This window comes from Sarcophilus harrisii, chromosome 2 (assembly GCF_902635505.1).
Source record: "Sarcophilus harrisii chromosome 2, mSarHar1.11, whole genome shotgun sequence".
NCBI classification, from domain to species: domain Eukaryota; kingdom Metazoa; phylum Chordata; class Mammalia; order Dasyuromorphia; family Dasyuridae; genus Sarcophilus; species Sarcophilus harrisii.
In genome coordinates, this window is record NC_045427.1 from 420,531,320 (window position 1) to 420,558,630 (window position 27,311).

The 27,311-nt window shown below is 39.0% G+C and overlaps 1 protein-coding gene across 3 annotated transcripts in view; it reads left to right on the plus strand.

Moving 5' to 3' along the window:
• The first annotated feature begins 3,156 nt into the window (after positions 1-3,156).
• CBFA2T2 (CBFA2/RUNX1 partner transcriptional co-repressor 2) overlaps positions 3,157-27,311 on the plus strand; it is a 164,240-nt gene continuing 140,085 nt past the window's right edge. For all 3 annotated transcript variants that reach the window (XM_031953847.1, XM_031953850.1, XM_031953852.1), the window contains exon 1: positions 3,157-3,294. The gene's annotated coding sequence lies outside the window, so the exon portion shown is untranslated. The remainder of the gene's footprint in view (positions 3,295-27,311) is intronic.

Genomic DNA, 27,311 nt, shown 5'->3' on the forward strand with positions numbered 1-27,311 from the left:
CTATTGGAAAAGAAAAAAGAAAAACAAAGCCCATGTAACAGAAGAAATAACTTCCAAAATCAGAGCTTCCCCAAAGAAGAAGGCGTTGCCTTTTGGAGCAGGGTGAGAAAGGGAGAGTAGTGTGTTCCCTCTCTCTTCAAGTGGAGGCTAAAGGCTCTTTTATTAGAAAAGATGTAGAAGGGATTCTTCTTCAAGGACCAGCTGCTCCAGATGCCCGCTGAGACCCTTTCTAACTCTGAGATTGTGTATTTCTATCATATCCTCTTCTTCCTTAGAGAACAGTAGTATTCTTAGCAGGATCTCTGGGTCCTGATCTTTCTAAAATGATTCCTCACAGCTGTCTCCTAAGCCCCAACCAGGCCGGCCATTCAGAATGACTGAAGCCAGTACTTAGGGATACCAGGGTCTCTTTCCATCTGGTTTCCTGGGGCTGATTATTCCCATTCAGACCTTTGTTCCCCAAAGCCCTCAGGTCTGTTGAATATTTGGGGAAGGAACACAGAGGCACTATTGTTCTTCTTTATAGGTCTGTTTCCTTTTCTCTTCTAGGTTAACCCTTTCCTTACCCCATCAGAGCAAGATTGCTTGATATATATTTATATCCTTTCTGGGCCTGGCAGACTCTTGACATCAAATTTTGGTCCTGTGGTATCCTTAGGGTCGTGCTCAATTTGTGCTGACAAATCGCAAGGTTAGCTGGCAAGCTAGATGCCAGCCATCTAGCTAGCAAGCTAACCCTGCTGAAGCAGTGAGACTGAAAGGAGGCAGTTGCCAGGTAAGTCTAACCACCATCAACCTCCATTATCTCCTCTTTGAGCCCAATGGAAGTATTTTCTTCCTATTTTCATTCCAGAACCTGAAGTTATATTCTCCAGAGTGGAGAAGGGACCTGAATTCTTATACCAGTTGACAATTACTGCCGCTAAAAGGCATATAACTAAGAGCCCTAGGAATGGCAGTATTGCTCACATCATCAGGCTGCCAGTCTAACCCTCATAGCAACATTGTGGGGTGTGAAAATATGGCCTGACTGCTTCTTCAACAACAACAATAAAAGACCTCGGAATTAAAGTTTTTACTGCCCAAAACCTTGAAACCTTTCTGTCTCAGAAAATGATAGTGTTATCCATAGAAAAGACATGAAATTTGAGTTGTATCCACCTACCTCTAAGGACCGTTGCATTCAACTTGGGGCTAAATCTTCTCTGTCTTTGGGACCCTCATTTTGTTCTATTTCTTGCCAATTGATACAGATAGCTCTAGAGGAGAAAGTGAGCCTTCCCTACCTAAATCCAATTCACTTGCAATTCATCTCCTTTCAGATGTCCTGGTTCTCTTCTAGAAAGGACAATCAACAACAATTAAAATAAGCATCTTAAGAGCTGGAACTGTTTTTTCCATTTGTATTTTCAGTGAGTTAATTTTGCATATTCTAAGTGCCTGCCTAATAAATGCTCTTTCATTTATTCGGCTTTTTTTCCTCCGTGCCTTATGCTGCTCCCTAAGGTGATTTACCTCCTGCATGTGTCCAATCCCTTGCTGACACTATAAAGATCCCCAGCTCTTGATCTCAGTATTCTCCAGTCTCCAGGTCCATAGAAAAAGAATCATAGAATCTCAGAGTTGGAAGAACCTCATCTATTCAAACTTTACATAAGTAATCCCCTCTTAAAAACAACCCTAACAAATAGTCAGCTAGCTACTGCTTGAAGCTCTTCAGTGATGGAGAACTCACTACTGACCAAAGTAGTTCACTACACTTTGGGGCCACTGTAATTTTTACTTAAGTGTCCTGTGATGTGACTAGAAATCTTAAAGTGTCATCTAGACCCCAGTTTCTTTCACTGTAGTTCTTGACACCATCTTGGGTTTTGTAATTGAATGTGGAGATCGCAAAACTATGATTTATTATCAGTAAATATTTGGTTTGTATACTTATTTTATATCCCTTATATGTGAAGTCATCTAAAAATTTCTTGAATGAAAAGGGGTCATAAGTGGAAAAAGTTTAAGAAGCACTGATGTAGACTATCTTACTCTCCACTCTTTCAGGCAATTATTAAACTGCCGTCTCCTTAATCATTTTTTCCTTTTATCTAAATTCTTGAAAAATTTTAAAGTAATTATTCTTTATTTTAACATTTAGCATAATGCTGAGAAGGTAAGCAATACAATATTAATTATATATATGAAGTCATACAAAACATTTTCAGATTAGTCATATTACCAAAAAAAAAAAAAAAAAGGCAAACAAAAGTGAAAAAAAGTACTATTCAATCTGCCCTCAAGAGTTTATCAGTTCTTCCTCTGAAGGTGGATAATATTTTTCATCATTAGTCTCTTGTATCATTGTATTGATTGATCAGTTAATCATCATTACTATGTACAATGATCTGCTCACTTCATCAATCCATATAGATTTTTCCAGGTTCTTCTGAAACCATCCTGCTTGCCATGTCTTATAGCACAGTAGTATTTCGTCATAATCATATACCATAACTTATTCAACCATTCCCCAACTTATGGACATCCTCTGGATTTCCAGTTCTTTGCCACCACAAAAAGAGTGGCTATAAATATTTTTGCACATATACGTCCTTTTTCTTTTCCTAATCTCTTTTGGACTACCTAAATTGTAGTATTACTACTACCTTTTCTTACAAAGGTAATTTTCAAGGCTATTTTCAAATGTTTGGGAAAGGAAATTAAACCCTCTTAGGGATGCATTCCTAGGTTTAACCACCAACGCAAAAGGAAATTCTGCAGGTTCTCTCCTTCGCTAGAAGTTGATTCATTCTCCAAAAAAGGGAAGGAGGTTCAGTCAAGCATAAGGGACTCAGGATGCTGGAAAGACTGTGGACCAGTGGGCAAAGATCGGAGTCAAAAAGCCCACCTATTACAAGATGCTCCAGTGACGTCCGAGTAGGCGGTTCCCCCTTCACAGCCCAGGAGAGGCGGGGACGTGATGCATTGTCAGGGGCCGGACCTGAAGCAGAGAGGCGGGACCAGGACGCTGTCGGGCCAGTCCAGGGATGGGGCCAGTTCGGGGAGGGGCGGGATCAGAATACGTCTGGGCCAGTCCAGGGATGGAGCCAGGTGGGGGAGGTGCGGGGGCGGAGCACTCTAATAGTGGGGTGGGACCAGTCTGGAGGTGGGGCCAGCGGGGGGGCGGGGCTGCGGCCTAACTGAGCTGGGTCCAGCTCGGCCTCCGCTGTCGGCGTTGGCTCGGAGCTGCTGGGACCGCGGCTGCACCACGGGCGATGGTGGGCATCCCGGGAGCGGCTGCCTTCCAATGTAAGCGGGGCTGGGGCTGGGAGGATGCGACGAAGGGGTCCCAAGCCCTGGTGGCCCCTGGGCCGGCGGGAAGAGGGAGTTGTGTATCTCCATGTAGTGCTTGGAGGGTTGGGGGAGTGTGCTCCATCCACGTTGGCTCTCGGGGCTCGCCACGGCCATCATTGAGCCGGAGTAGGAGGTGTCCATCATTGGCCCGAGAGTGGAACGTGATCCAGAACCATGGGCTGAGACCCAGAGAGGGAGATTAACTTGCCCAAGGTCACACAGCTCGAATCTAAGGTAAAGGCCAGGTTGGACATCCCCTCCTTTCCTTAGGGGTCTTGACGTTCAGTCCAAGCTACCTTCCATAGGGCCCCGCCTCTTTCCTTTCCACCCCGGACAAACCCACGGCATAAACACTTTCCCGCTATCTTCGAGTTCGGGCGCAAACCGGCGGCCAAGAGGCCCCAGGTTTGGGAGGGGGTCGTGTTTCCGGGCGCGCAGAGAGGGTTTGCCTTTGTGAAAGGGCAAACACCCTTTCTTGCTTTCCTTCCTCAGCCTCAATCAGCGATGGGTCCAACTAGACCCTTATGGCGAAGACTCCAGTGGGAGATAAAAAACTCATCTTTTGACAGAGACTCGGTGGAATCTTATTCCAAAAACTGGGAAAAGTCCTGCTTCCCTCTCTCCTAAAAAATGCTTGTTGACTGACTGACCGATCTCTGGAATCCTGGGCTTAGAAAACTAGCTTTCTCTTGGAGAGGTTAACCTTTTTATAATCGGCTCCGGTTTACCTTTGGGCTCTTTCCAAAAAGTTGCAACTCTGCACCTGAGCTGGCTCCGAAAGGGCTAGATGTAGGAGGAAGCTTTGGACAATGAATCTTGCTAGAGGGGTTACTTCCCAATTTAGCTACGCCGGAGCATTCGTTTACCTTCTCTGGACGGGACCACCTACTAGGATTTGGTTGCCTCTTGATATTTTGCATGTGTGTAAAGCACATTTTTTAAATGGAAAAAAAAAATGGTACACATTATTATATTAGTTGGTAGTAGGGAAAACTGCAGATTTGGGATAGATGGATCACAGTCACTAAGCATTTATTAAACACCTATTATGTGCCTGGCATGGCTATATTCAAACAAAGATAAGAGCCCCAGTAGTAAAAGACTAGTAGATTTACTGTCTATTGAGGAGACACATTGAAGAGACAGTAGATTTAAAGCCAACTCAACTGTCCCCTTTTACAGATAGTGCAACTAAGGTCCCCGGAGATTTCAAAACAATGATCCCTTCTTCCCTAAGCGAATTTGAATCCTGAGCTCTTTATATTGCACAGAGCTGCCTCTTTACTAGATTCAAATTTCCCCTTTGCTACTTGTGCGACTTTGAAATAGTTTCCTTTATCAGACTCAGTTTCCCCATCTGCAAAATGAGAGAGTTGGATTTGATGAGCTCCTGAGGGTTCCTTTCAGTCTCCACAAGTAAAGAAACAGGATCTGCTTTGAAGATTCAATTCCTGTGGCGTTGGGGGAGGGGGATGATCCTAAGAGAGTGAATTCCGGAAGTTTCCTTGGGCTGTATAGATGGGGCCTACCTGGGTGTTTATTTATTTGGGAGTGGAAATCTTCAAACTGTAATTTTTAATCGGAACATTTTGGATTTTGCATTAATTCAATTTTGGTTATGTTGAGAAAGGTTCTTTTATAAATGAAAGTGGGAAAGGAGGCGGAGAAAAAACTTATCAGATTAGTTCAGTAGTCTTTCCTAAGTTTTGGTTCCCTAAATAATCATTCAGAACATAAAGCAAGCAAAAAAGTTTGACTCTTGGTCCATCATAAATTGTGGATTCATTATGGGGGAAGGAGGCCAGATTTGTGATTTCATCTGTGTGGATCCCCACACTTTGTTTCTTTAGAAAAAGAGTGGCTTGTGTACCTCAAAGTTTCTAGAAGCAGAAAGAAGTTAATGACTTGTCCTTGGTCACTCAGTCAGAGTTGGTCCTAGGTAGAATCTGAACCCAGATCTTTTGTCTCCAAGGCCCTTCCTCTCTTCACTAGTTCATGCTGTCTCAGTGTTTCATAGAGCAAATTTATAGGTTTTTGGTATCAAATCTTTTTTTAAAAAATAATAATAGCTTTTTATTTTTCAAAATACATACAGAGGTAATTTTCAACATTAATACATGCAAAAACCAAATTTTTCTCCTCTCTTTACTTCCCCACTTCCCCAAGTAATCCAATATAGGTTAAACATGGGCGATTCTTCTAAACATTTCCACATTTATCATACTGCACAAGAAAAAATTAGATCAAAAGGAAAAACAAACAAACAAGCTAAACAAGGACAACTAAAATGAAACTACTATGTTATGATCCACATTCAGTCCCCATAGTTCTCTCTTTGGATGCAGATGGTTCTCTCCATTACAAGTCTATTGGAATCACCTCATTGTTGAAAAGAGACGAGTCTCACGTAATTTTTTTGCTGAGTACAATGTTCTTTTGGTTCTACTCACTTCATTTAGTATCAGTTCATGTAAGTCTCTCCAGGCCTTTCTGAAATCTGCTGATCATTTCTTATAGAATAATAATATTCCATCACATTCATGGTGTCAAATCTTAATATGATGAATGATTTGCTCAACTGGTACTTGAACTTAAAGTTTTATCTCTAAATAGATTTATGTACACTACACATGACTTTTAAAAGCACTTTTCATTTTAAAAACATTGAATAGGAAAAAAAAATTTTGTGGATTCTTATCAGTGTTGTTAAGCCTTAGGGAAGTTGTCTCTGCCTTCTAGAAGTTTATCTTGGTACTGAAACTATGGTGAAATGCAGAAAAATGTGATACTTAGAAACTGTGTTAGATTAGGTAACCAGACAAAAAGTTTTAGGAAAACTTAGGAAATTACTGGTAGCTGGGGATGGAAGTGGGGGTAGGGAGGAGAGGTGAAGAAAGGAAAGGAAGATTCTGAGAGATTTCATGGCAACTACTGTACCTCAACCTGGCTAGGAAGAAAATAAGAATTTTAGAAAGCAGCAAGTTTATAGAAGTTGTCTATAGCTAGAGATAATAAATACTATACACATTATATATGCATCTGTATATATGTGTATATAGTCCACATATACATATCTACACACATACACATATATGTATATACACAAGTATATATATCTGTATGTTTTATCTGTTTATATTTATCCACCTACCTAAATTGACTGAGGCAAGAGAGGGAAGGTTTATGAGTTTCCAACTGGTTCAGTTGGACAGGAATATCATATAATGCACGAAAGGATTCAGAATAAAATGTGGCTGTAGAGATATAGATAGAAACACTAGGTTGAGTTTGTATTTTTAATGGCTAGACTATGGGAGAGCACTGGAAATTTCTGAGCAGGTTAGAAACATGATGAAACCTTTATTTTAGAAAAATTATTTTGGCAGCTAGGTGGAGAGAATGGTTCAGAGAGAACAAGATTGGAAGCAAGAAGATCCAGGAGAAAGCTATTACAGTGGTCCAATTGAGATATAATGTGGGTTTGAAAGAGGAAGCCCTATGATTTGAGTGGAGATTGTGGTGGGGAAGTTGACAAGATTTAGCAACAAATTGGGTGTGAAGGAGTGAGGAAGAGAGAAGAATCAAAAGTTTATAGCAAGGTTTTCTGGACCAAAATGACTGGGAAGATAGTGTCACATTAGCTGCAATAGGAAAATGAAGAGGAGAGGAAGGTTTAAGAGGAAAGATCATGAATTAAGTTTTGGAAGTGATGAGTATGAGATGTTTTCCAGACATTCAATTGTAAATATAAAGCATAGGCTGTTGGAATTGAAAGGAATTTTAGAAGACAAAGCTTAGAATGTCACTGCTGGAAAGGACTTTAGAACATTCAATTTCAGAGCTCTTAGAAGGAACTTTAGAATAATAACAATAACAGTAATTTGTTCAGTTGTATACAATTTTTCATAACCCCATTTGAGGTTCTCTTGGCAAAGATACTGGAGTGGTTCTCCAGTTCATTTTACAGATGAGGAAACTGAGGCAAAGACAGTTAAGTGACTTTTTCAGGGTTATATAGTAAGTATATAAGTATTACAAATAAGTATGTAAGTAATACAAATATATTTGAACCCTAGAGGATGAGCCTCCCTGATTTCAGGGCCAGCATTTTATCCACTGTGCCCCTAGCTCTCTCCAGTAGCCCAAGACTGGACAGTGCAACTCACAAGCATGTGAATGGCTGAGAAGGTCTGTTGCCTTCACTTACCAACTGGGGAAACACAGTGAAGGAAAGAGCATGTTGGGATACCACTGGCACTGGTGATGGCCTATTCTGGCTCCATTGCTATAATAATAGCCAGCATTTATATAGTGCAATAAGATTTGCAAAGCACTTTACAAATATTATTTTGATTTGTCTTTACAACACTTCTGGGAGGTTATTGCTATTATTATACCATTTAATTAGGGGGGAAACTGAGACATTCTGCAGTTAAGTGACTTGCCCAAGGACATAGTGTCTGAGGCTTGTATAGAATATCAGAGTTATAAAAGAATTTAGAAATGTACCTGTAGAACCTAGACTATTAAAAATGATAGGAGTCTTAGAATACAAAGAATAATATATCTGTACTGGAAGGAACTGTTAGGTTCCAGTACAGTCTTTTCATTTTGCAGATAGGCCTGGAGAGGGTAAGGGCCTTTCCCACCTGTCCCCAGCATGTTAGTGGCAGAGCCAAGATTAGAAGCAGCTCTCTGAATTCCAAGTTCAGGGAATATCCATGGTCAGCCGCCTCTCTGGATAGCAGAATGCATAAACCAGGTCATCTTCCAAGTGAATAGAAAAAGCTTTTAGAAAGAAAAATGATGGCAGGTACCTAAACTAGTTCACAAATCCCAGGGACTGGAGGATCCCTACCCCTCCCTACAAAAAGATAGGAAGACCCAACTAAGTTAATAATTTAGAAATAGATCTCTGTGGCAGCTCTTTCAGTCTTTAGTTCCTTTTGATGATAACTAATAGTAACAGCTAATATTTATATCTCATTTAAAAAACATTTGCAAAAACACTTTGCAGGGTGTCCCAGGTGACTTAGTGTGTTTTTAAATTGTAATGGCTTAAATTTAAAGCCATTTTAAAGAACTTTAAATTTAAAGAACTTAAAACTTCACTAAGGCTTTTGAGACACCCTTTAGAATTCTGTGAAGTAGGTATTATTATCCCCATTTTACAGATAAGGAAATTGAGACCAAGAGAGTTTAAGTGATGAGGTTTATAGTCACATGGTTGATAAGACTCGTATCTAGAGCTGGAAGAAACCTCAGCTGCTATTTAGCCTTTCACAAGGAATTCAAACTCAGACCTTCCTGGTTCCAAGTTTATTCTTTCCACTATCCACTACTGCCTTCTGTAAAAGTAAACACTATTTTGAAGTTTATATGAGAAGGGATGATGTAAAGGGATTCACATACTCTTTCATTCCATATATATTAGTCTCCTAAAAAAAGTTTTCATTATCCTAAATGATTTGGAGCCAATAAAAATGAATTTTCATAGAAATAAAAATGGAAATGCTAGAATTCAATTATCCCACAGGTGTTTTATCATAGATGGAGATCTCAAAGAGGCTTTGGAAATGTACTGTTCAACTGTGGCACTTCACAGATCAATCAATTTTTAAGCACCTACTTTCTGCCAGGCACTGTGTTAAGTGCAGAGAATACAAAAAGAGGCAAAAGACTCTGAAAGACTCTCACCATTTATTGGGAGGAACAACCTGCAAACAAATTATATGCCCAGAAGCTTTTGTATCCATTCTCTCAAAAAGCAAGGAAAAAGAGGAAATAATGAACAGAGGGAAGACACTGGAATTAAGGAGGGGAATGCTACCTGTAGGAGGTGGGATTTTCATTGGGACTTGCTGGAAGCCAGGGAGGTCAGTTGGACTAGTCAGAGTCGAAAACAGTGAATATTCTGGCATGGAGGACAATCAGAGAAATGGAGTGGAATATTTCATTTGTGGAACAGCCAGGGGGTCAGAATCAGAAGAGTATAGATAAGAAAACTGAGATCTAGAAATGTGAAGCGATGTGCAAAGTCACAAGGTCATTTACATTGAATAATTTTTAATGAAGGGGGAAGGAAGCATCTTCAACTTGAAATTCAACAAACCTTTATTCAGTGCTACAATTAAGTGCTTACTATATGCCCAGCACCATGTTAGTTTTGAGGATACAAAAACTAAAATGAAGTAACTCTTATCCTCAAGGAACTTAGATTCTCCTGGAAGTACATGCCTAAGGCTTATGCCTAGATCTGGGGATAGGGATAAAGAAGAAAAATGATCTGGTTTTTCTTTCCAAGTAGTTTAGGAAAGCACCTTCCCTCTATTGATTATTTCCAGTTTGAGAGCAAGGAATGCCTTTTTTCTCTCTTTGTATTCCTAGCACTTAGGCCATACTGGGCTTTATTGACTGACTGAGCCAACCATACCTGTACATATAGAAATACACTTACACAGTAAGTGTCTAAGGCTATATTTGAACCCTAGAAGATGAGTTTCCCTGATTTCAGGGCCAGCATTTTATCCACTGTGCCCCTAGCCCTCTTCAGTAGGCTAGGACTGATGAGAAGAGATAATAAGATGTCCAGAAGGAATACTTAGAGGAAAGCATGAAGAGCTGAGCTCCAGTTTACCTAGTCTGAAGAGGGGAATCAGGGAATATATTTTGAAGAAAATGACATTGGAGTTATGCCTTGAAAAAAGTTAGATTTCAACAGGTGGAGTTAAGGAAGGAATGTCTTCTTGTTTGGGGAAACAGCCTGCAAATATGCTTCAAGTGGGAGCAGGGGGAATTCTGAGAAAGGCTAGCAGTCTTGTTTGCTGAGAACGTGTAGTATGGAGTACTAAGGCTGGAACCATAAATCTGAGTTAGATGAAACAATGAGCTTAAGACATTTTATCTTATAGGGCTGTGGTCTTCCCCCCCTTTTTTAAAAATCATGTACCTCAATAAAAAAAATTTTTGAGTACAAGTCCTCTAATATGTATATTTTTTACTTATTAAAATGGTCATTGAACCAAGAAGACCAAATCTGTACACCTACTATGTATCCTGAACCAGTCACTTAATCCTTATGCTCCCTTCTCTCCTGAAACACCTTTCTAAGACTATAAATTACCAAGGAAATGTGCAACTCTAAGATGGTAGAGTTGAGTATATCATTAAAATCACAGTTCTTTTCCTCAATTCCTCTCCATGTACTGTTGTACAATATTATTATGTATATTATAAAAGTTATATAAAAATAAAAAATTTTTAAAAGTAGCTTATATGAACTATGATTCTCAACTTTTTGTTGAGTTTTGGACCCTGTTAGCAGTCTGGACCCTGAAGCAGTCTATGAATCCTGCTTCAGAATCATGTTTTAAAATAATTGAAGGACAGACAAGATTTCAATTAGAGCTTAGGGAAATTAAAGATGTAAAAATTTTCTATCCCCAAAATCTCTACACTGATCCCCTCAGCCTCTGGTTAAGAACCCCCTGTCCTAGGAAGCCATTGGAGTTTATTCAGTGGGCATATAACATAGTTTTATCTTATTGCAGGAAAATCACTGGCAAATATGTGAAAAATGCATTGGAGTAGAGATAGAGTTGAAACAGGGAAACCAATGTGAAAGGCTTTTACAACAGTAAGCCAATGGAAAAAGGTGGGGACATTGAGACTGTATGATGCCCGAGTAGAGAAATCTATAGTTGAGGGGTGGTGCGAAAAGACATGCGACTGGGCAAATATTGGTTGAGAGTGAAGAGTTGAGATTGCAAACATGGATGACAGGAAGGATGATGGCCTTAGATGAAATGGGAAGTTTGGAAAAAGGGGTAGATTTGGGGGAAAGATAATGGAAAGATGAGATCGGTAATGCAGATTGTATTTAGGTCTCTTTAGCCTGTGCTAGTTAATTGTGTCCCATTAAAAACCCAAAGTGGGAAGATGGGGGCGGGGGGGGGGGGAATTTGACTTGTACCCTAAAACAGGGCTTCTTAAAGTTTTTCCACTTGAGGCCCCTTTTTGTCCCCTCTTGTCCCTCCCCAATTTAGAGATCTCTACTGTAAGAAGTAAGGAGCAGCTAAAAGTTTTTGTGGAAGAAAACAATGGGGTCAGAATAAGACATTAAGATTTTGGAGGCTGTGTGAAGAAGGCTGATAAAGGAAAGTCCAAGATCACAGTAAATAGTCCAGAAAGTATCTCGTGGGCCATCCAGTCTAATTTCTTCCCTTCACAGATGAGGAAATTGGGGATTTTAAACAACTTGTCCAGTATCCCACAGGTGGTAAGCAGCAGAGGCTAGATTTGAACCCATTTCCTCTGACTCTAGACCTCATGTTCTTTCCACTGTACTGAGCCCAAGAAGTATTTACTGAATGTCTGTCCAATCTAGCCTTTGCGCCTGGTAAACTGAGAAACTGAAACGGAAGAGAGCTGGAGGGGGATTGTGGTGGTACAAGTGTGGGAAGCTTTATTTATGACCGAGTATTGAATTTACCTTTCCCAATTTCCCTGTTGCTGTGTGGTCTGGGAATGCAGAATCATTTTAAATATTAACTTGACCAAATCATAATTAGGAAGATAAACCTGGTGGGAGAAAAGTCCCATGCTAGGGGAGAAAATCCAGATAGAATATAAATGACTTTGAAATTATCCATCCTCCCAGTCAGTGCCTGGCTATTTTTAGGGAGGGATGAAGCACCTTTAACCCACACTGTTTGCAAGTACATGGACTTCTCCAGACAGCATGAATTCAGTAGCTGAGGTTGGGCAATAAGGGTGTTGCAGTGTCCAAGCCTGGATTTGGTGTCTGGTATATTTGTGAATGTTCTGGCGTCGTTTCAGAGACACTTAGTCTCCTAGGCTGCCGCCCTTTTAGCTCAGCAGATTAGGGCTCTCCCGATACTCAGGATGCCAAGGGCCGTCCCTCCTAGATTTAAGTCACACATGGGTTGTGTAGCTCTATCATGGGTTCCATCATGGAAGAGTATACCTCACCCCACCCCCTCCGGGTCAGCTGTCTCTCAACTATGTGCCCTTTAACACAAGGAGAGCTGGTATAGGGAGTGGGTGGTTCAGAGCAAGGGTATTTTGTGTATCCCACTTACTAAAAAAGAATTCTGAGAGTGTGACCCCAGCTGGGGATCAGCTTTGGACACTATTACACATGGTGATGATAAGTATTTTGGTTGTACATAGGGCTGGACAGTTTCACAGACATTCTTTCACAGGTGAAAAAACAGGCAAAGGGGGAGATAGAAGTGGTCACTCAAGTAGTCATTCAAGGTCCCCTGTAATAGTGGAAGACCCAACCTGGCTTAGTCCAGGTCTCCTACTGCCTGATACAGCTTTTTCCCCGCTGATCTATAGACACCTTATGGGTTCATTGAAATGGTACAGCAAGTCAAATTATCCTCTTCCTCTAAATTTGATAGATGATAGGACATTTTCAGATGTGATATTCCCCAATGAAGCAGAAAATTAAAAAAAAAAAAGAAAAGGGCTCTTTCTTGGTCTCAATGTAAATTTAGATGGCTTTTTGTTTATTTAAAAAAAAAAAAAAAAGGAAAGAAAGATTAATATGAAAAGAGAGAAAAAAAGAAAGGAAGGAAAGAAGTTGACAGTTATCCAAAAGAGATGAGCCAGTCTTCAGGAAGAAGGTAGGCCAGGAATTGTTAATCTGAAGTTCCTAAAGGGTTGTGGATAGATTTTGGGGTCCTAGAGCTTAATTAGAGGGAAATTTACATCTCTATTTTCATTACAATTGGTTTCCTTTGTAACCCAATGTTTTTTGTTTTATGTATTTAAAAACATTCTGAGAAAGGGTTTATAGGTTTCTCTCCTCTCCTTTCCTTTTCCTTCCCCTCCACTCTCCCCTCCAAGCTCTCTTTTCTGTCCTTTCCTTTTCTTTGTCCTTTTCCTTTTCTTTGTCATTTTCTTTCCTTCTTTTCCCCTTCCTTTCAAAAATAAACTGAATACTATCTAAATTTACTTTGAGAAGTGTAGTGAACAAGAAAAGCAATCTTTTCTCAGAAGGGAAAATTACTTGGGAAGCCCAGTTAAGATTGGAATATTGCTAGATAAATATAGAATCTAAGGTGTTAAGGGAAATTATAAGCAGTGGAGGAGGCATAGGGAGTGTCAGCTCTTTTAGAGTTCTTTAGCTATAAGCCAGGTCACCTTCCCAACCTTATCTTCTGTTCCAGCCATTCGGTTCTGCTTACCCTCACTCTTATGCCAGACTTTTGCTATTGTGCCTTGGTGGGCTCTGTCCTTAGGGATGTTCTGCCTTCCTTGCCCCGCTTTTCCTTTCCAATAAATAATGTTTTGATAGCTCTTTAAATTTTACAAAGTCCTTTGATGTACATTATCTCATTTTATCCTTACCACAACCCAGCAGATGGGTAATGAAAAATGATAAAATAGAAGTCTGAGACCTCAGGTACTTCAAGTGGTTATTCATCGATCAAAAAAGTTAAATGTCAGGGGCAAGAATGAGACCGCGGGATCATGTAGGTTTAGATTTAGAAAGAGTTTTAGCCTAAACTCTTCTTTGTGCAGGTGAGAAAACAGGCCGGTAGCAGCAAGGTCACAAGGGTCTTTTCATCTAAATGGGAGAATCATAATTCAAACTCAGACCCCCTTATTCCAAACCTAAAAATTTTCCCCAGATCTCTTCTGGATTTCAGGACTCTCTTCACTACATCCTTTAAAGCATTTCTCAGATGCTTTGTCCTGAATGAAGCCCATATCCCCCACAATCAATAATGACCTTCTTTGGACCTCATGCAGCTCTGGGTTTGGTTGTTTTTTATTTTTGTTTTGATAGAACATTTCCTGGCACAATTCTAAACTCTCTTGGGGGAAAAAAGGTTTTAAGAAACTCCTCATGTATTTATATTCCCCCAAAGTCATTTAAAAAAAAAAAAACCCAAGGCATTCTTTTGTCCTTCCCAACAAACCATTCCACTATGCAGGACAGCTCTTTGGGGGTAAAGCCCCATTACCCTCAGCTTAACCACCCATTGAGATACAGTAGGATTATACCTGAGAATTTAGGAATACACACTGACAACCTCTTCTTCCCCCAGCCATTCCTCTTGATCTGTCTTGGTGCAATGGTGTTGGATTTACATAACATACGACTCCCTAAAGCTTGAAAGGGGTGCTTTATAGTTGTGGGGCTTCCTGTCTCTTCTTGATGATCATTAGCAATACAAAGGCATCTGGTCTCACTCATTCTTAAGCATTTGCCTTTTTCTGCTGGGGGGAAAAAACTCATGCTTACATTCTCCAAAATTCATTCCCTTCTTGATAGATTGTAGTCAGAATGGGCTGAGAAAATGAACTTGGAGACATAAATGATTAACCTGTATCATAAATGCTATTGCGAATCCTGTGAGGAGTCATCTTCCTGGAGGGCATTTACCCCCACCTCAGCCACTTTTTCTTTTAACGTTCTTGAATTTTTTGTTTTGTTTTGTCCTCAATTACAAAAGCAACACTTTCAATATTTGTTTTTGTTTTTTTCCCAAAATTTTGAGTTCCAAATCTCTTCCTCTTTCCTCTTCTTGAGAAGGCAATTTGATATAAATAAAACATGTGAAGTCATCCAGAACATTTCCACATTAGCCATACTGCAAAAAAACAAAAAAACAAACAAACAAAAAATCAAAAACCTTAAGAATAATAAAGTGAAAAAGTATGCTTCAGTCCGCATTCAGATTCCATACATACTTTCATTTAAAGGTGAGCTAATATAGGAAGTCCTTTGATACTGTCTTGGATCATTGTGTTGCTTGGGAATCATTCACAGCTGATAATCGTTCAATATTGCTGTTATTATGTATAATCTAATCTTGGTTCTTGCTCACTTCACTTTGCATCAATCCCAGGTTTTTCTGAAAGCATCTTGCTCATGATTTCTTATAGCACAATAGTTTTGTGTCATAAATCTGTACCACAACTTGTTCAGCCATTCCCCAGTAGATAGGCATCTCCTCACCTTAGCCACTCTTGATAATACCTTGTCATTCTTATCACAGCAATCCCTAGTAGAAGGGGATCTTGGATATTGGCATTTCAGAACTCTCTGGATCACTGTGTGTTTCTACTGCATGCATGCAGAAAGACCTCTCTAATTGAAACTGCTCTTTTATGGACTATATTCAGGAGTGCCATTTGTAGGGTCATTAGGAAGGCCTTATCAAGGAAAGACTGATATCCTAACCCACAGAACATCAGGACCTTGCGCTAAGGCCTTCAAACTGGACTTCCAGGGCCTTGATCTGAATGGGGTGTTTTTCCCCCACTGCAGACTTTTTAAGAGAGAAGTGAAGAGCTTGCTTCTGCTAGCAAGCATCGCTCCAACATGCCTGCATTGGGGCAGCAGAACGAATACAATCAGAAAATTCACCAAAAACACCCTTTGGAGGCCCAGACAGTATATAATAAGCTAGGTTTTCTGAGGCAAGGCTTCAGTGTAGGAGTTGCATTAACTGGAATGGAAGGAATCCTATAGCACTCTAATAGTTTTCACAGAATAATTATTTGTGGTATGAATGAAACTAGACCAATCTAAATAAGACATTACCTCCTCCCAGAGCTCCTAACATCCCTTTGCCTATCCCCTACTCTCTGGACTGTGCACATGGTTGGTCCCAAATATTTCTTTAATTGAATTTGCTTTACCTACAAAGTAAAGGCCTAAGTTTTGGCTCTTTGCCTATTTACTCTTTATACACAGGTATAACAAGGTTTTTTCTGGGGGTTTGAGGTGTGTTTTTTTTTTTAAACCTAAATTTCCATATCCTAAATTTAGAAAGTTGGAACAAAGAGTTTCTATGTGTAGCTTTAAAGGATAGCAAGGAAGAAGAAAAACAATTATAGGCAGGCCAAACCAGTTTGTTCAGACTGCTTCAGCACTGATGTTCATAACTATCTCCTGCTTCCTAGAGAAAAGACATGAATAATATTCAATGTCTCCAGTAAAAAGCCAGGGACATATGTGAAACATTGAGGTTTCCATCCAAAAAGGTCAATCTTTGGTTAAAAAATCAAAACCAAAACAAAGGATTTTTTTAGGGGGAAAAAACTGTTGCTTCAAAGGATTAAATGTCATTCCTTCAGAAAATTCAACATCTCTGTAGAAAACTTTGTGATTTTTTTTGGGGGGGGAGGAGAATAAGAACAACATTTAAGGGAAAGAAAGCATCTGAGGGGATCTGGAAATGTCTATGTTGGAGGGGACTCTTCTATTCCAAATGCTTTTTCCTTTGTTGGGGAGGGGAGGAGCAAATCTAAGTCAGGGTCACATAGTTAAGAAACATACTGCCACAGGGGAGCCTAGTAATGTGCAAGAGGAGGTGGAGCTGAAGGTTTTTAGGTTTCTGCCTTCTCCCAGTGCTATCTCTCATTCTAAAGACCTGGGGAAGAATGAACAGTTTCAAGTTAGTGACATGTGTTTGTCTTCATCCCTGTACACATTGTGTTCTGTTAGGGCATAGATTAGAGTTTTTCTTTTCTTTTTTTTTGGTGGAATATTTGAAAGGGGACAGTGGGTTGAGGTCCAAGGTTTGGAATTTATTGAATCAATCAATCAGAATTTATTAAAGGCCTATTATGTTAGTGGACATTGTGCTAGACTTTGGGTATCATAGATTTCGAGTTAAAAGGAACCTCTGAGGTTATCTCCATCCAACTCCTCATCTTACAAATGAGGGAAACTGAGACTCAGAGATTAAAGTGAGTTGCCCAATATTAACATAGTAAGAGGCAGAGGTAGGATTTGAACCCAGCTCCTTCTATGCTTTTTAGAATCACTTTATTGGGGGGGGGGGCAAGGATCTTGGGGTTAAATGGCTTGCCAAGGATTACACAGCTAGTAAATGCCAAGTATTTGAGGTCTACTCAACACCATTTTCCTTTATGTTACACTGACTCGATTAAAAAGTCAAAAATCAAATTCCTTTCTTTTTTAATTAAACAATTTCTTGACTTGGATTCGTGAGTTGGTTTTAGCACTGTTTGATTTTGTACAGGTTTATTCTGGATAGAAACCTGATAGAATTGTAGTTTTCAGAGGCAGCAATGGTCTTGATAGAAGGGACATAAGAAATCATGATACTACTGTAGAGTATGGATTTTTAAAAAATTAATGCCTTTTGTTTTAATATCACATTTATTTCCAAATACATTCTTTTCTTCCCTTCCCTAGTTATCCTCATAGTAAGGATTCCCCCCCACCCCCCGCTTTGGTATAGAAAGGATTTATAAGGAAAGGAAGTAAAAGTAGTTTGGAAAATTCCATACAGCATATCTGTAGGGGTTGATTGGTTATACAGTATTTAACATCCATAATTCACTATCTATCCAGTGATGGGCAAGAGATGCATTTTATTATTTGTATATTAATTTTTAATAGCTGTTAAAGGGTATACGTCTCCAGGTTTTTGGTGTTTTTTTGTTTGTTTGTTTGTTTTTGTGGTGAGCTTCTTAAATCAAATGTGTGTTTAACCAGAAAATGTGAGACAAAAGATCAGGAGTTTAAATTTTTTACTATTCTCTAAAAGAAAAGAGGGAAGAAGCTGTGTAATTGGCAAATTTTTTATCCAATATGAGTCCTAGAATATGAGCCTAAATGTATAGGAAGATCCTATTTATGGACTGCTAAGTAGCCAGTGGGGCATTCCCAGGCCCTTCTATTAAGATACTCTAATAACTCTGCCAATCCAAATTTCAATATCAGAAGTAACAATATAATAACTCCAGTCTCTTAATCTCTGTCCAACAATAATTATAACTATTGCCATATGTTTTAATTTACAAAGCTCTTTACTTATAACAACCCTGTGAAGTAGGTAGCACAGTTATTGTACTTTTTTGTGTAATATGAAACACCTTCCCACCTTCCCATCTCCTTCATTCTCCCAATTCCCACAAGAACTGGAAGGTTGGGTTCCCAGAGGATAGTCCTCTACCCCTCATGGAGTTTTCTAATACAACATATTGTTCTTGAGCCCCAATCTGGTATGCTCTCTACTGATCATCTATTAGCTAATCCAAGTTAATTAGCCTTTAGAAACAGGCATTTACTAAGGTATAATTAATAGGAGGATTTGGTACAAAACATTACCCACAAACTAGGGCATTCTGTCCTAACATACAAATTCCTTGGGGAGACTGGGCTCAAACTTAATACATGTGGCCAACATATAACTCAGTGTTTTTGTTTACTGGAAGACATTTTCTTCCTTTATGGAATCCTTATACAATTCTCTTGGAAATTTATCTTCCTTCTAGAGTGAGAATCTCTGTCCGTATAGAGTCCTTTTTCAGTGTGTCCAGTTTGCCTTAACTTTGATGTGTTTCTCAGCCCCTAAAGTGATTGTAACACTGGCATTAGCCTCTGTTGCTCCAGAGACAATACTGTCAAAAAATGAGTCCATGTCTTTCAAAGTTCACAAGATCATCCACTGGGTGAGGAAGAGAAATTCAGTCTTCTTAGTTTGGCTTGTTGCTGAAATCTCCTGGTGTAAATATTGGAATCCATATATATTTATAGGCATAGGTATGTATAGGTATATATGATATATATGAATGTATGTGTATGTCTATATACAGATATACATAAAAATGTAGACATAGATATGGATAGATATATGTGGTATAGATGAATATGTCTATATGAGTATGTCTATATGAGTATGTTTATATACATATATATTATACTATACACATATGTGTGTAGGCATAGGTATGTATAGGTATATATGGCATATATGAATAAATACATGTATGTCTATATATAGGTGCTATACTTTATATATGTGTGTATAGATATAGGTATGTATAGGTATATGTGAATAGATTTGTGTGTCTATATACATATGTATTATACCATACATATATGTGTAGGCAAAGATATGTATAGATATATGGTATATATGAATATCTATGTGTGTCTGTATACATATATACTCTATATGCTTATACATATCTACCTATATATATGTGTGTGTGTGTACATATATATATGTATATATGTATGTATTTCCATCCAGAAGTAAATGATTCTTTAAACCCTTCTTCATAGCCATCATCTGCTTTCATTCAGTTATCCAACTACCTCATGCTTCCCAGATTTATGAAGAATTTGCGCATGCCTAATTCACATCTTAGATTAATTTATTCAATTAAGAAATGTATGTTCTCTCTGTCCACATTAAATGTAAACATTCATGCAAATACACAGACAAAGGAATTGTCGCCCAGATAGGTGATAGATGTAATAAAAGACTGATAAGTCTTCTTTAAGCCAAGGACTGCCTCTTGAGTGAAACAATGTTTCATGTTCTTAGGTATCTCTTTGTGGATAATGTTTTTATAATAACTTTGTGGATAAATTTGAGCTACTTTAAGTCTGCTTGCTCCTGTGGAGCTGGCCCCTTCTCTGATAAGGGCACGCCATTCTGGGCGATCCTGTGCCAGTATCTCCTCGGTCACTAATCAGTTCCGGAGTTCTTATGAAAGACCTTGAGAACTGTCCTTGTATTGCCTTTTCTGAGCGCCATGTGAGCGCTTGCCCTGTGGGGGGGAAAAATAGAATAGTCTTTTTGGCGAGCGGACATCTGGCATTCGAACAATGTGGCCAGCCTCATGAAGTCGTGCTCTCTGTAATAGATAGAGTTGGAATGCTTGGCAGTTTAGTTCGAGGAAGGACCTCTGTGTCTGGTATCTTATCCCGCCAGGACATCTTCAGAATCTTCCTGAGACAATTCAGATGGAAGCCATTCAGTTTCCTGGTGTGGCGCTGATACACTGTCCAGGTTTCACAGACACACAACCAGGAGGTGAGCATAAAGACTCTGCAGACCTTCAGTGTGATAGGCAGTCCACTTCCTCTCCTCTCCTGCTCTATCCCTTTGGAGCCTCCCAGACACTGAGTTAGCTCCAGTAGTTTGTGTGTCAACCTCATTGTCAATGTGGACATTCCTGGAAAGTGTACTCCTGCCAAGGTTAAGTGAACTTAACCACAGCATTCGGAACGCCTCTGTTTGACGTAACCTATGGTTCCACATATGGATGATGTACTGGCTGACGGAGCACCTGTGTTTTCTTAGTAGTAATTGTTAGATCAAAATTAGCACAAGCAGCAGAGAATCAATCTATACTTTGTTGCATTTTAGCTTTGGAGCTGCATTGAATACCCAATTATCTGCATACTAAAAATCTGCATCAACACTCCCTCCATTTTGGTTATGTTTTATTTTTCTGATCACCTTCACTTCTGAGTATATTCCTCCTCATTCTCCTCCTCAGTAAACTATGATATAATGCAAAAAAGAAAAGGGGAAAGGGATGAAACGATAAACATTAATGCTCTGAATATTTGACCAGCATCTCATGAGCTGATAAGATGAGATGGACCTTGGGCTGCAGCAAAAATGGCCAATAAAAGGAGAAATCCAATTTACCTTCCCTGACTCATCTACTTTCCCTTTTGCTACTTCTTTTTCTAAACATGTAGTAGAGTATTGGAGCTTTCCTTGGCTCTAGGCTAAGGGTGCTGACTGCTTTTATTTTTTTTTTTTTCAGCTATATATGAGCTCATACTTTCTGAAAGTCTTGTTGAACTTGCGTGAACTATTTCTCCAGCAGAGCCTGGGTTCAGTGGCCACACCCCCTACTTCCTTTTTCATCTCAAGTATAATTTTACAGCTTTTCTTCTCTCCAGTACCTAGATCAGGACACTGGATTACTACCACCTTCATCAGGTCTCAGCTGTTGTGATCCTCTCACCTTCCTAAATGCCCTTGTCCTTAGCCCTTGATAAAATAGAAGAGAGGTGGTAATTTCATTAGTAGTGGAGGCCAGGCCACTGGCCTGTGCATTAAGAAACTGGGAGTCACGCCAAAAAAAGGGAGTCTAGTGGCACCCAGGGGTGCAATGGGATCCTTACCTATCTTCACAATGAGTGGCAATAGGTCTATCTTTTTTGCCCTCCTCTCCTTGTCCTAGGGTTAAAAGGTAGGTGGGGGAGAGGAAAGGGTTCTGCCTTTCTTAATTGCTTTCCTGGTGTGCCTCTGGAAAATGCAAAAAAGTGATAAAGCCATTTAACTAGACATTACCATTTTCTGTAAGGCTTCTTGTTTTACAAAGTGCTCTTTAAAAGCTTAGGTCTCCAGATTTATCTAAAACAGAATTCCATCTAGAAAAGAATGTAGGACTTTTCAGTGTCTTAGCTCTGGCCTGCAAGAAAGTAGGTAAACTCTTAAGTAGAAAAATGCTGAGTTTGTATTGGGGTTTGGGTAGATCTGTGTTTTGTTCATTTATTTGATCCTTCCTAAAAAATGATGATACTTTGCACTAAATTTGCTTCCCAAGTTGATATGAGGGGCTTTTTGCTCTGGGTTTTTTTTTTTTTTTTTTAATTAGGAGGAGAGATGGAAGAGCATATTGGGTTATTTGGTTTATCGTTTGAGTTAATATATGACTCTCCTTTCAAAAGAAGTTCATGTATTTTGCTTTAAGAAATCAGACATTCCTTCTTTTTAAATTACTGATGGAAAAAATGTAAATTTGATTAAATTTGATTTGACAGAACAGACATTTTCCAAAGTTTTATTTTTTCAAAAGCTCTTACTTGTACTACTCTAAAGAGTAGTTATAAATATCTTAAGATATCTGTAAAAATCATTCACCTTGAATGTGGACACCATCAAATACATGCCAGGAATTTCAAATGTTTTCTTATCTATTCTGCAAAGATTGAGTATCTATTGGCTATAGAGCCCTGTGCAAAGTGTCAAGTATACAAAGGCATTCTCTGGTCTGTCAGCCAATATGTGTCCAAGGGCAGGGACATCTATCTACTATTACTACTACTGTGCTACCACCACCACTGCTACTACTACTACTACTACTATTGCAACTAGTACTGCCACTACTACGCTATTACAACTAGTACTGCCACTACTACTACTGCCATTACTAGTGTTATTACTACTACTGCTTCTATTACTACTGTGCTACTACTATTGCTGCTACTTCTGCTACCATTACATACTGTACTACTACTACTTTGCTACTGCTACTACTACTACTACTGTGCTGCTACTACTACTATTACTACTGTGCTACTACTACTAGTATTACTAGTACTGCTACTACTACTACTGTCATTACTACTGTGCTACTACTACTATTACTACTGTGCTACTACTGCTACTACTATTAATTACATGCTACTACTACTATTACTACTAGTACTGCCACTACTACTGCTATCATTACTATTGTGCTATTACTGTGCTACTGCTACTACTACTACTACTACTATGCTGCTATTATTATTATTACTGCTGTGCTTCTACTATTACTATTGTGCTACTACTACTATTATTATGAGTACTGATACTACTAATACTTCTACCATTGCTACTACTGCTACTGTGCTACTGCTACTACTACTACTATTACCACTAGTACTACCACTACTACTACTGTCATTACTACTGTGCTACTACTACTGCTTTTATTGCTACTAGTACTATGCTTCTGCTACTACTACTACTGCCATTACTACTGTACTACTACTACTGTTCTCCTCCTCCTCCTCCTCCTCCTCCTCCTACTACTACTACTGTGCTATTACTGTTATTATTACCAGTACTGCTACTATTACTCCTGCTACTGTGCTACTGCTACTACTACTACTATATGTTATTTCTCAGATACATTTGTAAATAAGTATGGCTTTGTGGATGGATGGAAGAAAGGATGGATGGGTAGATGATAGGTGGATAAATAAATGTATACATGGAGCATATATATATATATATATATATATATATATATATGCTGCATGTTGGGTATATTATATATCAGAGACAGCTAGGAGAGAACTTTGGCCCTGAGTTAAGAGGACCTGATTTAAATCCAGGCTCAGACACTAGCTGTGTGGTCCTGGGCAAGTCACTTAACTGTTCTTTGCCTAAATTTCTTCATCTGTAAAATGAAGATAATAGCATTATTTACCTCCTTAGGATTATGAGATTTAAGTGAGATAATATTTGCAATTTTGTTGTTGTTTTTGTTCCCATTTGGGGTTATCTTTGCCAAAATACTGAAGTGGTTTGCCATTTTCTTCTCCTGCTCTTTTATAGATGAGGAAACCAAGGCAAATGGGGTGATGTGAATTGCCCAGGGTCACACAGCTGGTAAGTGTCAGAAGGCCAGATTTTAATTTAGAAAGATCAGTCTTCCCTACATGACTCACTGTGCACATAGCTGCAACATAGCTGTCCATATGTGTATATATATATATATATTATGTACATATACACACATATAGATGTGTGCACACATTGACATGCATGTGTGTGTAAGCACAATATACATGTATTGTTATGTGACTTTGGACAAAGCCTTTATCTGAGTGCTTTAGGACACTAGAATTTGGGAGAACTCTGGCTAGAAGTTGGGAGAAGCTATTGGTCTGGTCCCTATTCCTAAGTGTGTGTTTGTATGTATACATAGCTCACTAATATAGAGATACCCTTGTGATAATAAATGCAAATTTGTACCTACTTTGTAATTTAGAGCCCTGTAGAGTTGGCCAGAGCCCTAGAGTTAAATGACTTTCTCTTGTGATCTTTTGGTCAGCATTTCTTGTGGTGAGACTTGAACTCAGTTCCTGATTTGAACCCAACTGTTCCTGATTTCCTTTAAAGCTGCCCCATAGATTGGCTGTTTCTTTTCTGCTATTCTTTCTTTGTTGTACCTAGTAATTTGTGATAAACTGACTTGCCCCAAATCATGCTGGCCATATTCTTTCTTACCGTTTCTTATAGTTGAAAGTACCCATCCTATGATTAGATTTGCAAGGTTGAGGGGCAAATATGTTTTTGAACTAGCTTTTCTTAGTTATATTTCATCCTTAGGCAAGGTCCATCATGCCTATATTTTAAGACATGGCCCCAAAATCCAAGCTTTCGTTATCTAATGCCAACTTAAAATTAATTCTTATTTTTATCACTGCCTTTTGTTTTGATCGCTTTCATTTCCAAATACATTCCTCCTTTTCCAACTCAAATGAGCTGGAATTTAAAATTTAATTTTAAATTTAATTGTAGCAAAATTTTAAAAAGAAAAGGGGAGAAAATCAAGCTCATTAAGCCAAGTTAGCAAGCCTACCAATCATCAGGGGTCTGGCAGTATTTACAGCGTGCCTTACCTCTGCCATATAGGTACAGAAGTGTATTTTCTTAATTGTTCTCTGAGGCCAGGAATAATCATTATGACTGGTGGTCCATTTTGAGTTTTATTTCTTTACAGTAATATTTGCCTTTCTTCGCCGTATCATCTATTTTCCATGATGAAGATAGCACTTGGATCTCCAAAGTTTTTGGTTTCTGATCCAGGTTTCATTATCCTATCAGTACTTTCCAGGCCTCTCTTGTTGATCTCTGTTGACTAATCTTCACAAGTTGTCTCTTTTTCTCCTCTTTTTCCATGACTAGTAACCTTTTACCTGATAGTGTTAGTGGACATAAGCTGGCCGGTGCTCTATCCCCTGTGGCACCTCGATGTTCTCATTTATATTCTTTGGAAAATAAGAAGCTACTTCTTCTGGAGGTGGTCCAGCTCAGGCGTCTAGAGGAAGAGCCTTGTACAGAGAACTGTAGTAGAAGAAATGTTAGCTTTAGAAGCAAAGGAGCTGGGTGTAAATTCCAGTTCTGCCCCTTACTATCTGTGCTGTGTGAGTGTGGGCAGGACAATTCCCAATCTCTGGACCTTTTTCCCTCAGCCTTCCTAGTTTCCACCTGTAGCCATATAGGCTATAATTCTACTGACCTGTATGTCCTTACCACTTATAAATCTATGATTCTGTGTATTTGAAGATCAAAATGAGCCTGATTTTTCAGTAAATTGTCTTTTCCCTCCCGAGGCAATTGGGGTTAAGTGACTTGCCTAGGGTCACACATCCAGTAAGTGTCTGAGGCTAGATCTGAACTCAAGAAGATGAGTCCTCCTGATTCCAAGTCTGGTACTTTATGAAATGCATTACCTAGCTGCCCCTTGTAACTATGACTCGATAACTTTTCCAACCTTCAAGTCCTTTGCACTTCAATTGTGACATTCAGAGATTAAAATGAGTCTGATTTTCAGTAAATTGTTTTTGAAGTGATTGAATTACCAACTTTTTATAGTGCCTGGCTCGTTGTAGATATTTAATAATAGGAACAACAGCAAAAATAATAATAGGCACTTAGTAATCAATATCTGCTTATTGATTTTGAAAACAGTTTAGTCTTGACACTATATTCCATAGAGTGCCATAATCACAGCTAGGGAGAGTAAATCACTTTTTAAAATAATAGCTTTTTATTTTCAAAATATATGTAGAGATAATTTTTTAATATTCACCCTTGCTAAACCTCGTGTTCCAAATTTTTTCTCCCTCTCTTCTCTTCTCTCCCAGATAGCAAGTAATCCAATATATCTTAAACATGTGTAAGTGAATCACATTTGTTTAAAAAAAAAGATTTTGCAGTTCTTTGTGACATGTTGGCTTAAATTTCTCTTATTTTCAGATATAGATATAGTGCTAAGATCCTCTACCTTAATTGGACTGCCTTTGGAAGATTTTGTTCAGTTAGGGAAGTACATTTTAGGAAAGATTGACAAATTAGAGCATGCCCAGGAGGGGCAACCAGGATGTTTAGGAAACAAAACCAAATCTTACAAATGCATGATTTGAAGAGACTAAATGGGAGAACTCCTTGACCCCCTTTGCCATAATTGTTGTTTTAATAAGTATTTAAAGAAGTGTTCTGTGGCAAAGACTTTTTTTGGGGGGACAGAGGGCATTACAAATGACATTGGGCAGATAAGATCTTTGGGCCTCAGTTTCCTTATCTGCAAAATTAGATCAAACCAACGAGATGGTCCCAGAGATCCCTTTCAGCTTGAATTATAGGATCCTATGAATAATTTCCTGAGGATCAGCTATCCAAAATGTTGCAGGCTGTCGCATCTTGAGGTAAAATTAGGGTTTCTCCCCTCTTAAGGCTTTCCAACAAAAGGTTGTATAACCACTTATCAGAGTGTTTTGTCGAAGAGATTCATGGGCAACTACCAGTTGGATGCTATGTCTCCTTCCTCCCGCTCTGAGCTCCTCAGATTGGTGTCAATGGTTTGGCCCCAGTTTTTGCCGGCAGCCGCAACCGCCTGCCTGAGTTCCCAATAGGTAATTTATGGTGTGAGAGCTTGGCCATGTGCTGAGCTGCAGGCTTGCTCTGAGGAAGGCCTCTTTGTGCACAGGCTCATTTGCCAGACCCTGTTTACATAAGGGCACTCTGTGAGGTAGGGGGAAAACAGACAGACAGTCAGCCTGAGAGTCTGTTTTACATACCAATTAATCCTGAAACATGCCAGACTGACTCAGACACCACAAGATCACAGAGAAAAGAGATTTCAGATTTTATTAAATCTATCCTCAATAGAGTGACATTTATTTTTAGAAATATTGGTGGGGGTATCTGTGGAGAATTATGTGTACTAGATATATGCAATTTTTTTCTTATTTAAATAATTCCTTGTACCTAGCCTGACTTTGTCAGAGTAACTGGGCTCAAATCCCTTTCTTCTGTCACCCCACTCAACTTGAGGAAAGCAGTTAACTTCATGTTCTTATTTGTCAATATATTTCCTAAAATGTTCCCCCAGAACTGAACAAAACCCTGGAAAGATAGTCCAATCAAGGTAGAGGACCTCAGGGTTATATCTATACCTGAAAGTAAAGGAAGTTTAAACCAACCTGTTACAAAGAAAAGCAAAATCCTCCTCCTCTTCTTCTTCTTTTTTTTTTTCTTTACAGATACGATTCACTCTCCCCAGCTTTAGTTTCCTCAAGATTAAAATGAGAGGGCTGAGTCTCTTCCATGAACTCCATGAATGTTATACACTAGAGCAAA